The sequence below is a fragment of the Ictalurus furcatus genome, chromosome 25 (assembly GCF_023375685.1).
Source record: "Ictalurus furcatus strain D&B chromosome 25, Billie_1.0, whole genome shotgun sequence".
In the NCBI taxonomy this organism is placed as follows: Eukaryota; Metazoa; Chordata; class Actinopteri; order Siluriformes; family Ictaluridae; genus Ictalurus; species Ictalurus furcatus.
The window spans coordinates 20,060,232-20,073,309 of record NC_071279.1 but is presented as its reverse complement, the minus strand read 5'-3'; the positions used below and the strand labels follow the sequence as shown (position 1 = coordinate 20,073,309).

At 42.3% G+C, this 13,078-nt stretch overlaps 1 pseudogene; it reads right to left on the bottom strand.

The window, feature by feature from the left end:
- LOC128601620 (zinc finger protein 208-like) overlaps positions 1-13,078 on the bottom strand; it is a 60,482-nt pseudogene that overhangs the window by 2,203 nt on the left and 45,201 nt on the right.

Sequence of the window (13,078 nt, the reverse complement as noted above, 5' to 3'; positions counted from 1 at the left end):
TTTCCTATCCTGCACTGCGGCCTACAAACATGGCCACCATGGACTACACTTCCCAGAACATTCATGTTCATGCTAATCAGGCACACCTGCATCAATTTCACAGCACTCACAACCACAATATAAAAGGACTGTTTGAACACAATGACTTGTATTGAGTTTAACTCACTTGCCAAGCGGTTGTACTTTGTTCTCATTTCGTTTCATGTTCTCTGACCTCGTTTATTGACTCTGATTATTGCCTCGAGCTATTTATGCCTGTTTGCCGATCGCCTGACCTTTTGTTTTTGGACACGCTTTGGATTACTGATTTGGATTTGTCTCCCTTTGTCTCCTTTAATAAAACTGTTTAACTGCACTTGCATCTGTCCTAATCTCAATTACGTGAGTATTGTGACAGAATACTACGCCTTACCATGGATGCAGCAGGAAAGCATGGAGAGCATCATGGCAGTGTACATGTGGATGTCTGGCCACCTTTCCTGTCAGTCCAGTTTCCCCAGTAGACTGCCATCAACCTCCCGGAGGAGAATTGTGGGGTAAGTGACTACCTGACGCAGTTCTTGTTCCACAGCTAGATGCACTTCTCAAGCCTAGCACACCTCAAGCTGGACAAGAGACAGTGGATTGGGGTCATGGTGTGAGCTCGCTCCCGGTTTTATGGCCCGGCCCATGACTGGGTGGAGCATCTGGCCCATACAGGGTTCAGTGCCCTCCATAACGTAATGCAGTTTGCGGAACTATTCTTGGAGGAGTGAAGCCTAGTCAAGGCTGACCTGCCATTCCACACCTATTACGAGTGGATTGACAGGGAAGCCTCCACAGCTCAGCGTCAGGCTCCGGTCGACAGTTCAGTGGTGGAGGTGACACCGACCTGCACAGCCAAGGGCTGCTTCAAAGAGGCCTAGCTGCAGTGTCCCACATGCAGGAGACGTGGGATCCAGGGATCATATTTCTGCTCTCAGGGATGCTTCAGGAGCAGCTGGCATACTCACAAACGGCTCCACAAGGGAGCATCTCCAGAGTTCGACCCTGAGACCCACGAGGTGGTCTCACCTGCCGAGCCCCAGCCGGAGGTCAACATGGCGACCTCCTCTCCAGAGCTCGAACCTGAGACCCATGAAGTGGTCTCACCTGCTGAGCTCAAGCCGGAGGTTAACGTGGCAACCTCAGAGCTCCAGCTTGAGACCCACGAGGAGGTCTCACCTGCGAAGCTCCAGCCGGAGGTCAACGTGGTGACCTCAGAGCTCCAGCCGGTGAACCACGAGGAGGTCTCACCTGCCGAGCTCCAGCCAGAGATCAACGTGGTGACCTCAGCTCCAGAGTTTCAGCCTGATACCCATGAGGAGGTCTCAGCTCCAGAGCTCCAGCGTTGAGTCAAGTTCATGTTCGAGGTCGAAGAGGCAACCTCTCAAACAAAGTTCCTGTCTGAGGTTGAAGAGGCAACCTTTCAAGCCAAGTTCCTGTTTCAAGGTTGAAGAGACGGCCTCTCATGCCAAGTTCCTGTCCGAGGTCGAAGAGAAGGCCTCCCAAGACACGTTACTGTCCCATGTCAAAGAGACGGCCAACCCAAGCTCTGCTCATGCCAAGTTCCTGTCCCAGGTCGAAAAGACGGCCAACCCAATCTTTGCTCACGCCACGTTCCTGTCTGAGGTCGAAGAGACGACATCTCAAGCCAAGTTCCTGTCCGAGGTCGAAGAGAAGGCCTCCCAAGACACGTTACTGTCCCATGTCAAAGAGACGGCCAACCCAAGCTCTGCTCATGCCAAGTTCCTGTCCCAGGTCGAAAAGACGGCCAACCCAATCTTTGCTCACACCACGTTCCTGTCTGAGGTCGAAGAGACGACATCTCAAGCCAAGTTCCTGTCCGAGGTCGAAGAGACAACCTCTCAAGCCAAGTTTCTGGCCTCTCATGCCAAGTTCCTGTCCGAGGTCGAAGAGACGGCCTCTCACGCTAAGTTCCTGTACGAGGTCGAAGAGACGGCCTCTCACGCTAAGTTCCTGTCCGAGGTCGAAGAGACGGCCTCTCACGCCAAGTTCTTGTCCCAGGTCGAAGAGATGGCCTCCCAAGACACGTTACTGTCCCAGGTTGAAGAGACGGCCAACCCAAGCTCTGCTCGCACCGAGTTCCCGTCCCAGGTCGAAGAGACAGCCTCTCAAGCCGAGTGCCTGTCTGAGGTCGAAGAGACGACATCTCAAGCCAAGTTCCTGTCCGAGGTCGAAGAGACGACCTCTCAAGCCAAGTTCCTGTCCGAGGTCGAAGAGACGACCTCTCAAGCCAAGTTCCTGTCCCAGGTCGAAGAGACGACCTCTCAAGCCAAGTTCCTGTCCCAGGTCGAAGAGACGACCTCTCAAGCCAAGTTCCTGTCCCAGGTCGAAGAGACGGCCAACCCAAGCTTTGCTCACGCCAAGTTCCTGTCCCAGGTCGAAGAGACGGCCAACCCAAGCTCTGCTCATGCCAAGTTCCTGTCCGAGGTCGAAGAGACGACCTCTCAAGCCAAGTTCCTGTCCCAGGTCGAAGAGACGGCCAACCCAAGCTTTGCTCACGCCAAGTTCCTGTCCCAGGTCGAAGAGACGGCCAACCCAAGCTCTGCTCATGCCAAGTTCCTGTCCGAGGTCGAAGAGACGACCTCTCAAGCCAAGTTCCTGTCCCAGGTCGAAGAGACGGCCAACCCAAGCTTTGCTCACGCCAAGTTCCTGTCCCAGGTCGAAGAGACGGCCAACCCAAGCTCTGCTCATGCCAAGTTCCTGTCCCAGGTCAAAACTGACGTCATGACCAACCAGGTTCTGCTCATGCCTGAAGCTGATATCATGAACAACCAAGTTCTCCTCAGGCCTGAAACCGACGTCACGAACAACCAGGTTCTGCTCACGCCTGAAGTCAACGTCACAACCAACTAAGTTATGCTCACGTCAGAGTTTGTTGACATGACCAACCAGGTTCTGCTCATGCCTGAAGCCGAAGTCACGACCAACCAGGTTCTGCTCACACCTGAAACCGACGTCATGACCAACCAAGTTATGCTCTCGCAAGAGTCTGTTGACACGGACCACCAAGTTCTGCCCACACCCGAATCTGCTGACATGGATGACCAAGTTCTGCTCATGCCTGAGTATGCTTGACACAGATGACTAAGTTCTGCTCATGCCAGAGTCTGTTGACACGGACAACCAAGTTCTGCTCGTGCCCGAGTCTGCGGACACAGATGACTAAGTTCTGCTTGCGCCTGAAGCAGACTTTATGACTAACCAAGTTCTCCTCATGTCTGAGACTGACGACGTAACCAACCGAGCTCAGGCCGCAAAGTCGATGGAGAATGACGCTCAGAATCTCTGCGGAATTGAGGAGGCCACTCAGCCACCCTGTTCTGCTGAGGAAGTTTCTCCACCTCCCATTGCAGCAAAAAGCTTTGCTCTGCTTTCGTGTTCAGCTGAGGACGTCGTTCTGCCTTCCTGCTCCGCTGAGGATGCTGCTCAGTCGCCCAGTTCATGTGAAGACATTTTGCCCAGAGGGCCAGGACCGCCGGGGGAGGGAGTGTTCGACCTATGCACAGGTTGTGCATGGGTCGAATTTCTTTCGGCTGTAATAGCCAATCGGACGCAATTTCCCACCATGATCTTGATCTAGCAGTCCACTTAGTATGTTTTCATGAGTGTCTACTTGCATTTGGAATGATTTTGATGGGTTGGGCAACTCGTATAAAACTCGTATAAAACTTCCACTTTAACACTTACTTCCGGATAACACTGTGCTGAGGTCCCCATCTAACACTGTGCTGAGCACCCCCCCCCAGGCAACAATTTAACAGAAAACACAAAAAAGCGGCAAAATGTCAAATTTCTTCCTTGCCTGCTGTACAGAGTCACACGCACTATGCATGTGCGGAGTGCTGCGCATGCACATTACAAGTCTCTTGCAGCTTGTGTTTCTGTACTTGGCCGGGACGGCTTACACACACGGTGTTCTGATGTTGGTCAGATGAAAAGAAACCAAAAAAAAAACTGCCACACTGGTGAGCTGACATGTCTTTTTTATTCACAATCTTCTCGGCAAGCTCTGAACTTATTTTCAAATGTGTTCGTGTGTTCCGATGTCACATGGCGATGACACAACCGAACCCCACAGATACGCAACTTGTTATTGGCTGTTTGTTTGTCACTCGTAGCACGCTCCTTTATCAAGGCACATGATACACTGTTTATGATCCAAGGACAGTGCACGCTTGAGGGTTGTTCATGCAACCAAACTTCATGTCTGTTTACATTTTATCGAGTGTTATACTGAACATTTTTTCTATCATTACCAGTAAAGGTGTACCATTGATCAATACCGATACCGTTTTATCGCCCAGCCCTAGTTACTATAATTAAGTGTCTACTACCTAAGGGAACTAAACATACTTTTAGATAAAAGGGCAAGCATGAGCAGCCATCTAAGTAATTAGTTAATTTACCTCTGTTCAAGAGTGACTAGTTTTGTGATTGCGAGATCCGCACACAGCCGGCACAAGACTCTCTAAGAGGCATAGGAATCCTAAAGAACGAGCACAATCTAAAAGTATGGAATTAACTAGAATTAATCAAATGTTAAAGATTAAAAGCATTTACAAACTCGTGATCTACCAATAACTAGGGCATAAATACATTTTATTTACAATTGGAGTCAGATTTAATTTAAGAGATAATCAAACAGAATTGGAATAACAAGTTTAATAATTCAAATGTATCCACATCGTTTTGAAAAGACAAACACGCAAGAATCCTACTACCACGTCATTGGATACCATCATTGGACCAGTGAGTGGACATCAGTTAGCCTAAGGACCTAATTATGTTACTGCTAATATTTTTAGAAAATCAGATTTAGATTCAGGACCATATCCCATTTCACATTTAGACCTGTACTTCAACAGTCTCTTGTTTCATGGGAGAACTCGTGTTGGAAGACCATTTTTAAAGAACCAGACAATTGAGTCTCCACAACCAGGGCAATGATGATGGACACGTTCTGTATGATATTGCATGACAACATCGTTCTCTGCCCCATAACACTGATTTTGAGTTTCTCCACTATTTCTCCATACAGGATCTGGTCTTGAATTGCATTTTGAGCTTAACTGTGTTTTGTCATGTATTAGATATCCAAACCAGAAGCAGTGCGGTCTTTCTCTGGAACAGTGTCATCAAGAGCAGATAACCCACCTTCATCCTCACTTTCGCGCTCAGGCCTCTCTATGCTCACCATATTTGTGTAGCTCGTTACTGTTGTTTAGATGCGATTCCCTCAATTTGTGTGTGCAATTCAGTGTGCAGCTTAATTGGCAATTGTGCTGGCTTTATGCCAACCATACATGCTGTGTAATCAGGCTACAGCTGTTAGCTCTTTCAGCAAGATGAGGAAAATAGAAATGAAAGTTTATGACATTTGAATAACCCTAGCTTAAGATTGTTATTTGGGGAAAACTTTAATGCAATACAAATCAATAAAGTTTTATTGCCCACCAAGTAAAACCCACCTAAACTGTGCCCATCACACAGATACAGCCCAGCTCGAGTAATATTAAGTCATGAATATAAAACCCTTTTCTCAGAAAGAAAGAAACAATCCATCAAACAAATATAGGTTACCACATCTTTATGCACCTGGCTGAATACACATCTATTCATGCCTGTAAGGAAGGGGACACTTGGCAACATAAAGGTTCATATCAGCTATAGAGTAGGGCTGATTAGTTAAAATAATTTTTCATAACTGACAATACTGATTATCAATGTAGATTTTTTAATGCAGTAAAGCACACTTTCACAACAAAAAAAAGTAAAAGCATGGTACAATGCAGGCAGTGATGCCTTTCATAGCAGTACATCAATAACGCAAGGGCATTGGAAATAAAAGTAACCAACAACTCTTACTTAGTAAGTGAAATATAATAAATAGTTATATTATGTTATAATAAATAGTTATAAATGTCAGAATTATTATATATAAGTATTAGTAAGACATGTAAAGCAATTTCATAGTTTGACAAGGCCAGTTAAAATTAGCCTGGTTAATTTTTGCTAGCAAAATAAGATGATGATGATGAACATCTACGTAATTTAGTAGAAATACAAGTAATGTACAGAGATTGCTGAAACACCTTTCGGAGAATATGTACTTTCTGGGGAAGTAAGTATTCTTGTACGAGAGAAAGTTAACGTCCCCTGACTTAAGCTCTGGAACTTTTCTTTCCTTTGGCACCACTCCAGCACCTGCCGCTTAAAAGTAGTAAGAAGTTCTAAGTTACAAATGAAAGCTGGTAGGCCTTTAGACTTCATGTTGGACCTTTCAGCAGGTAAACCTGCTAACACTTGTGGGGACCAGAAGAAGGAAAAACACTGCATTGCTACAGCAGGACATTCCATATCCAGCTTTTGAGCTGCATCGTCAAACAGCAGAAGGGATTATTGATCTCATGCTGCATGCACTCGGCAGCCAAAGGGACAGACTGGCAAAGCCTGTATATCTTGTATTTCTTTATTTGAAAGGCCATGCTCTTTAATAATGAGGTTGAGCACTTCCTTGTTATCATAAGTGGTGAGTGCAGTAGCTGAAGAGAATGTGTCTGCTCTGGCTTGCAAATTTCAGTGAACTGCTCCACCTGTATGGCCCAGGTCATGCTACACTCATCTATATCTTCCACGTTGCCATCAGAGTCTCTCTGGGGCGGCTCAGCAAACTAAAAAGAAACAAAAATCACCCTACTGTTCCACCATCGTATGTCAGATTTTTTTTTTCAACAAATGTGACCTATCTGGAAGAAAGCATACACACACACCAGGCTGCATCAGAAATGTCCTTTACTATACCAAGGCAAACCAAGTAGGTATCACAGGCATCATCTTCCTGTGTTGAGAAGAGGTACAGTTCTCAAGACAAGTACAAATACCCACCTTCTTTGAAGCCATGGTTTGATGATACCACAAGCTCATGTTAGCACCTGTTTGCAAGCTAAACAGAAACTAGTTTAGAGCCTTGTCACAGTGGGCTCAAAAACTAGCAAAAAAAAAATCTTAATATTCATCATCATAAAATGACTCACTGAGGTACGTTATCATTCTAAACCAATAGAGCAAGTATAAAAAATGTTCTCAAAGCGGTGTAAAGTGTAAAAACTGAAAGACAGTGGTGAAGACAGCTGTATAGCTGACACGACCCTCTACGTCACCACACCTCACCTTCCTTACAAGCATGAAAACATGTCTTCTCTTCAGCAGGATGGTGAAAGCTTGGTATCCCATACATCCTGTGTTATACCAAGTGAACTGACTGAAATGCAACAATAAACTGCCAGCTGTCTGACTGCCTCACAGCTACCACTGTTACTGAATATCATCTGGATGTGGAGGACCCTTGATTTCACACATGATACAGCAGGTCATTCCTGATTGGGAGCTTCCATGACAATAAATGTTGATATTAATAAACTGTACAGTATACCAAGAGTTTGAATGAGAATGAAAGTGTCAGTGTTACTCAACCCCAGTCTGTCCTTGTATGGAGGTTGTCTTCATCTTCAGACTCTTCCTTTTTTACATGCTTCCTTTCATATTCTCCATTATTTTGGTCTACATCTTCCACAGAGTTTGTTGTCCCAGCATCTGAAATTCCAAGATTTACATTTAAATACTGTCAACTCAAGTAAAACTATAAAGAACAAAAGGGAAACCAATGCTGAAGGACTGGTCCAGTCACAAATAAAGCCTAGTGAAGACTTCAAAAAATTATTTATAGGGGTGTAACCATACACGATTTAATTCAATTCATTATACTGGGTTCACGTTTTTATATTTTCAGAATATTTTAAACAAAATTTGAATGGAAAAATACTATGACTGAAAAGAGTACTACTTTTTTTTTTCTGATTCATAAACAATGAAAAACAATGTGCATTTTGTCTTACAAACAAAGGTTTAATATTGTAAAACAAAATGTACTACAGATTTACCATGTCTTAAAACTAAATAGATAAATGTATTAATTCTCACAAAAATGTGACTGCATAAGCCAGTCCCTTCAAGATTTTGCGATTGCAGAACCTTACACAAAATAAAGCACACGCTGCAATATTCAGAAGAGCTTGCAATTTTTTTAAATTACAGCAGATTTTGACCAAGACATGTTATCGTGACCTCATCATCAGCCAAAGCTCTCTTTCATTCATGAGTGACGAACATGGGTACAACAAAAAGGTCTCATTTACCAACAAAAAAAAAATCACAGCGAAAGACAATTTCGTGCAATTGCACTTTTGACAATTCAAACATGATTAATTGAATGCTGATATCAGAAATTTCCATAACGCACATCACCACAATTTTGATTCCTGATGCATCGTGTCACGTGTCATGTATTGTTACACCCCTAGTTATTGAGTTTCAGTCTGGACCATAATACACCCTGTTGTCTTACAGAGATCATCTTTATCTTCAGTTTCTTCCTTTTTCACATGATTCTGTAGGTCCAGAGGTGTGATGTGTCCCACAGAGACTGGTGTCGCTTTAAAAAAGTGAAGTACAAAATATAAATGGGGAAAAGTCAGTGATGTGGTTCATTCACAAATTAGATTGGACTAAAAATTATTTCTGAATATTAGACTGGACTGTAATGAGCCATATTGACTTACAGAAGTATTCTTCATCTACAGTTTCTTCCTTTTTTACATGTTCCTGAAGGTTCACACAGGTGATGTGTTCTACAGAGCCTGATGTCCCTCCATCTGAAGAGGTATATTTTTCTGTCTGCACATCCCCACAAAGCTAATGAACAAAGAGTAATAATACTTATTTACAAAAGAAAGTCGATTAAGTGATATTGCATGTGCAAAAGTGCTCTTATAAAGAATATCGGCACGGCTGTGATTCGGCCGTAGACACGAGGCTGCAGGTAATCACAGCAGTGCCGATATTCAGTACAGCAGTACAACTGCGAGTGTGATCGTGCTTTTATGTGACAGTTTTCTTAATAAGAAATTAAGATCAAGTAACTAAAACTTCAGACGCAATATGGCCAAATATTGGTATATTTTTGCTGTCAATGGAAATAATTCCCAAAACAGCCACAGCTAGGTAGAGCTTTCCATATTGCCGTGTAACACACAGACTAACTGACAGCCTGTAGTAAGTGTAGTAACAGTTTCAATGTAATGATCTACTGCTAGATTTGTAATTTATGCAGCAAACACAGATAAGTGGAGTGATACACACAGTGAAGTGTCCCAGTGCCGTTATACTAAATATCAGCACTCTTGGAATGTCACTTGACCAATCAAATTAGTGGACTGAGACTAACTGTGGTATAACACAACATATAGTCCATGAGAATAATGAAGAGACAATAATAACATGGTTTACTTGATTAGTAGGAGAGCATGCAACCTACCAATGATGGAAGCTGATTAAGAGAAGAACATTCACACAATCAGGTGAATCTCTTAGTTATTAAAAATGTTATGTTTAATTGCACACATATAGATAACTTACCTGTGAGTCAGTGGGACCAGGAGTGTGTGGAGGTTTTCTAGAAGAACACGGTCGCATCCCTGCTGATTCCATTATAAGGTCTTATTATGAGGTCTAAATGGTGTTTCAGGAAAAGGAGGCTCTGATCATAAGCATAACTGCAGAACCCACTGTAAAGTTAAAAGAAAACAGGGAGAACAATAAAGCAATATGCCCTAAGAAGCCATGGTTTACAGTGATTTAAGAACAGCTAAGGGGTATTTTTAGGCATTCAATTCAATTCATGTTTGTCCATTGTATTTTTATATATATATATATATATATATATATATATATATATATATATATATATATATATATAAAATACATACTTTAGTTTAGACTTTAGACTAAAGTCTAAAAACTTTAGTTTTTGACACGTTCATCGAAATTAATCATCTGCATTTATTAATGTCTACAGGATGTTTATGCATGACCTGTGAATTTTCAGTTCTTTGCTTGTTTTTTGCCATGCTCCCCTTCAAATCGACATTAAGTACGCTGTTTAAAGTCTTTCATTTGTATCTTTCATGTGTTTCAGTTCCGTTCAATTTCAGTCACCTTTTTTTTCTTCTTCCTGCAGTTAAAACTTGGATTGGGTTATTACATGAGAGATGAATTTCAGAAAGCAGTACTCCATTTAACATACCATCTGATATTCATTCATGTTTATTTTTCGATAAAATGTGTATTTAAGACAAGGAGATGATCCATGTACTCGCGCATCTTGTTTCCGTTTTGAGTCAGCATGCGGTCTACCACACTCACGCACCATAAAGAACATCACAACAACATTTAATGTTTGAATTCGAGATTAAAAAAATACATAATTTGGAAGCCGAGACTTTCTTCACAAAGAGCTGATTATGAATTCCAATTTTAAACAGTAGAGCATGTCACATACACAGGACAGTGTGAATAAAGCTTGCTGCTTTGAGACGATGTCTATTGTAAAAAATGCTATACAAATAAAACTGAATTGAAATAAATTGAATTAAAGCCCGCGCGACGCAAACCACGGCATTGATGATATGAAGCACGCAGGTGCTGCACTCAACAGGATCATAATACAGAGCGCGAGACAGAAGGGCGGTGCAGTGCTCACTGTGGAATTAAATTCTTAAAGAAAGACACTGTTTAACGTGTTGATTTTATTTGTCTGCGTACGTGGATTAATTTAATAATTTGATGTGAGATCAAAAGGTCCCGGCCACACTCCCACAGAATCAATTGCAAGCACATGCCCCTGAACTTTTTCAATAGTTACGGAAATTTAGAAATTAAAGTTAAAGCGCCAATCTCCTCCTGAAGATCCTGAAAAAAATCTGTTGGTGCCTCAGTAACTACTTCGCTCAGAGAAGTGGTCAATCACAACTGTCAATCACAACTGTCAATCATGACGTCAGACCCCCCCCCCCCCCCCCCCCCGTTTTTATAGAATCAAATAACTGACTAAAATCAAACTTATTTTAAAAACAAAACACTTGAACTTACATCAGCGTGGTACAAACTACCTAAAATGACAGAAACCATCTTTGGAAAAAAAATTATTTTAAGTGTAATTTGATTGTTTAGTTTGTCTCACGTCCCATTAGATTACATGGAGAGGGCGGGGTTTATGACCTATACTGCATCCAGCCACCTGGGGGCGATCGAAACATTTTGACTTCACTTTTCAGGACTTACACTTAGTTGCACGCTGCAAAATCTCGCGAAAGCAGTACACCATCCGGGTATTTCTCGCCTACTGTATAGTAAGGTTGTAAGCGATTTCGGCGCAGCCCGATGTAACAGAATGAGTAATGTGAGCTGGCGAAAACAAAACAATTAGCACTGTAGTCTGGTGTATTATTGTATTGTATGTTACCGCGCTAATGTATATATAAAAGACACGGTTTCTATGGGGTTTCCGCCGAAACTGGTATATTAGCATAACAAATGCAAAATGCAGCTCTTCAATTCCTCTCTCATTAATTTCAGCGTCTCCTTTCTTTTATATCTTCCTCCTGTATCCTGTCCATCTCTTTCAACCACTCATCCACGCTTATACCACCCAGTAAATCATAGTTCAGCACTAAACCTGACCCTCCGGATCTATCCGTGTTATAAAAATGATTTAATACGCCACTGTATCATTCTCTCTGTTCTGCACTTCGAAGGTTTGGGATTCAGTCACTAACTATTAGCCGAGCAGCTCAGCTAGTTAAACTTACCTCAGGTCTTAAAGTAGAACATAGTGAACATCCTCAAATACAGACACAGTAACAAGCTTATTTTTAAATCGATCAAATCTGTTATTGTATATAAACCAGTCAGGAATATTTTCATGTAGAAAAGATTACCTCAGTGAGAAAAATAAACCGTTCACTCAAGGCTGTAAAACCGCAATTCCTCTTCTTCTGTTGGACCTGTCCCAAATGGCACACTTCGCCATTGTGGCCTTCCTCTGAGTGCACACTTTGATGACGTCAGCTAATGCCGCGGTCACACTAGGCTTTAAGCGTGCGTATTTTTGTCGGACGCCACTGTGAATGTCGGCGGAAACAGGATATGACATCATCACACTTCAGGGCTCTGAAGTTTTCATATGTAATGACGTTTTACAGCAGTAAAATCTCAGACAATATTTGAAGCAATTAAAAAAATAATTTTATGCTTCCATCTGTTAAGTATACCATCTGTTCCTGGCAGACTCTCTTTTAAGTTGTTTTTATAATCTTTCAAAGCTGTGTTGTACAGTACAGGATTGCTCGATACCGCTAAAATTAGCACTTCCATTTTTTAATTTCTTTCTTTTTTACTAAAAAGGTCATGCAGGGACATCATGATCATCTATTAGTCACATGTCTTTAAGTGATACAATTACACAGGTCAGAGATCACCAAATCTGAACTTTCATCACGCAGCGTAGTACCAAAATTCTACACGTGAGCTTGCGTTTCTCTTCTGCCGTTTCGGATGCGTTTGAATGGAAGTCAATGGAGCGCTAAGGCCTACTGTGACCGCCACATAAGGAACGAGTCCATGAGTGTGATGGGACGATTAATAGATGGCTTTTGGGACGGACTCGACTTCGTGACGCCGAAAAGAGGAAGATGTTGCTGGTTGCTGTTGTTTTGCGCTTGTCGGATGGCTTGCTATGCAGAGACAGCAGCATCGTTTTTATCAGATACAGAAACTAAGGCTTCTCCACTAAGTATTAAATAATTTCCAGTTAGTGTGTTCAGTACTTTTTTCTTGTATCATTGCTCTTCATTACACATAACTTCATTTATGGACTTTAATGTCTGGATTTCTTTATATGTGTGGATTTCTTGAGTTAATACCAAAGTCTGGTGAAAATTTCATGTGAATAATCTCATTGGAAATATATTCACTGAAAAAAAAGTTCAATACTTATTTCCCCCACTGTATTAATTATAATGTGCACTGAAGATGAATTGCCCAAAATCCTACCGATTTGTCTTTGGGGAATGTTGTTTGTCTGTTGGCAGATTGGCGAGCCTCAACCCATCCTTGCTCTTGAAGGACTAGGACTTTT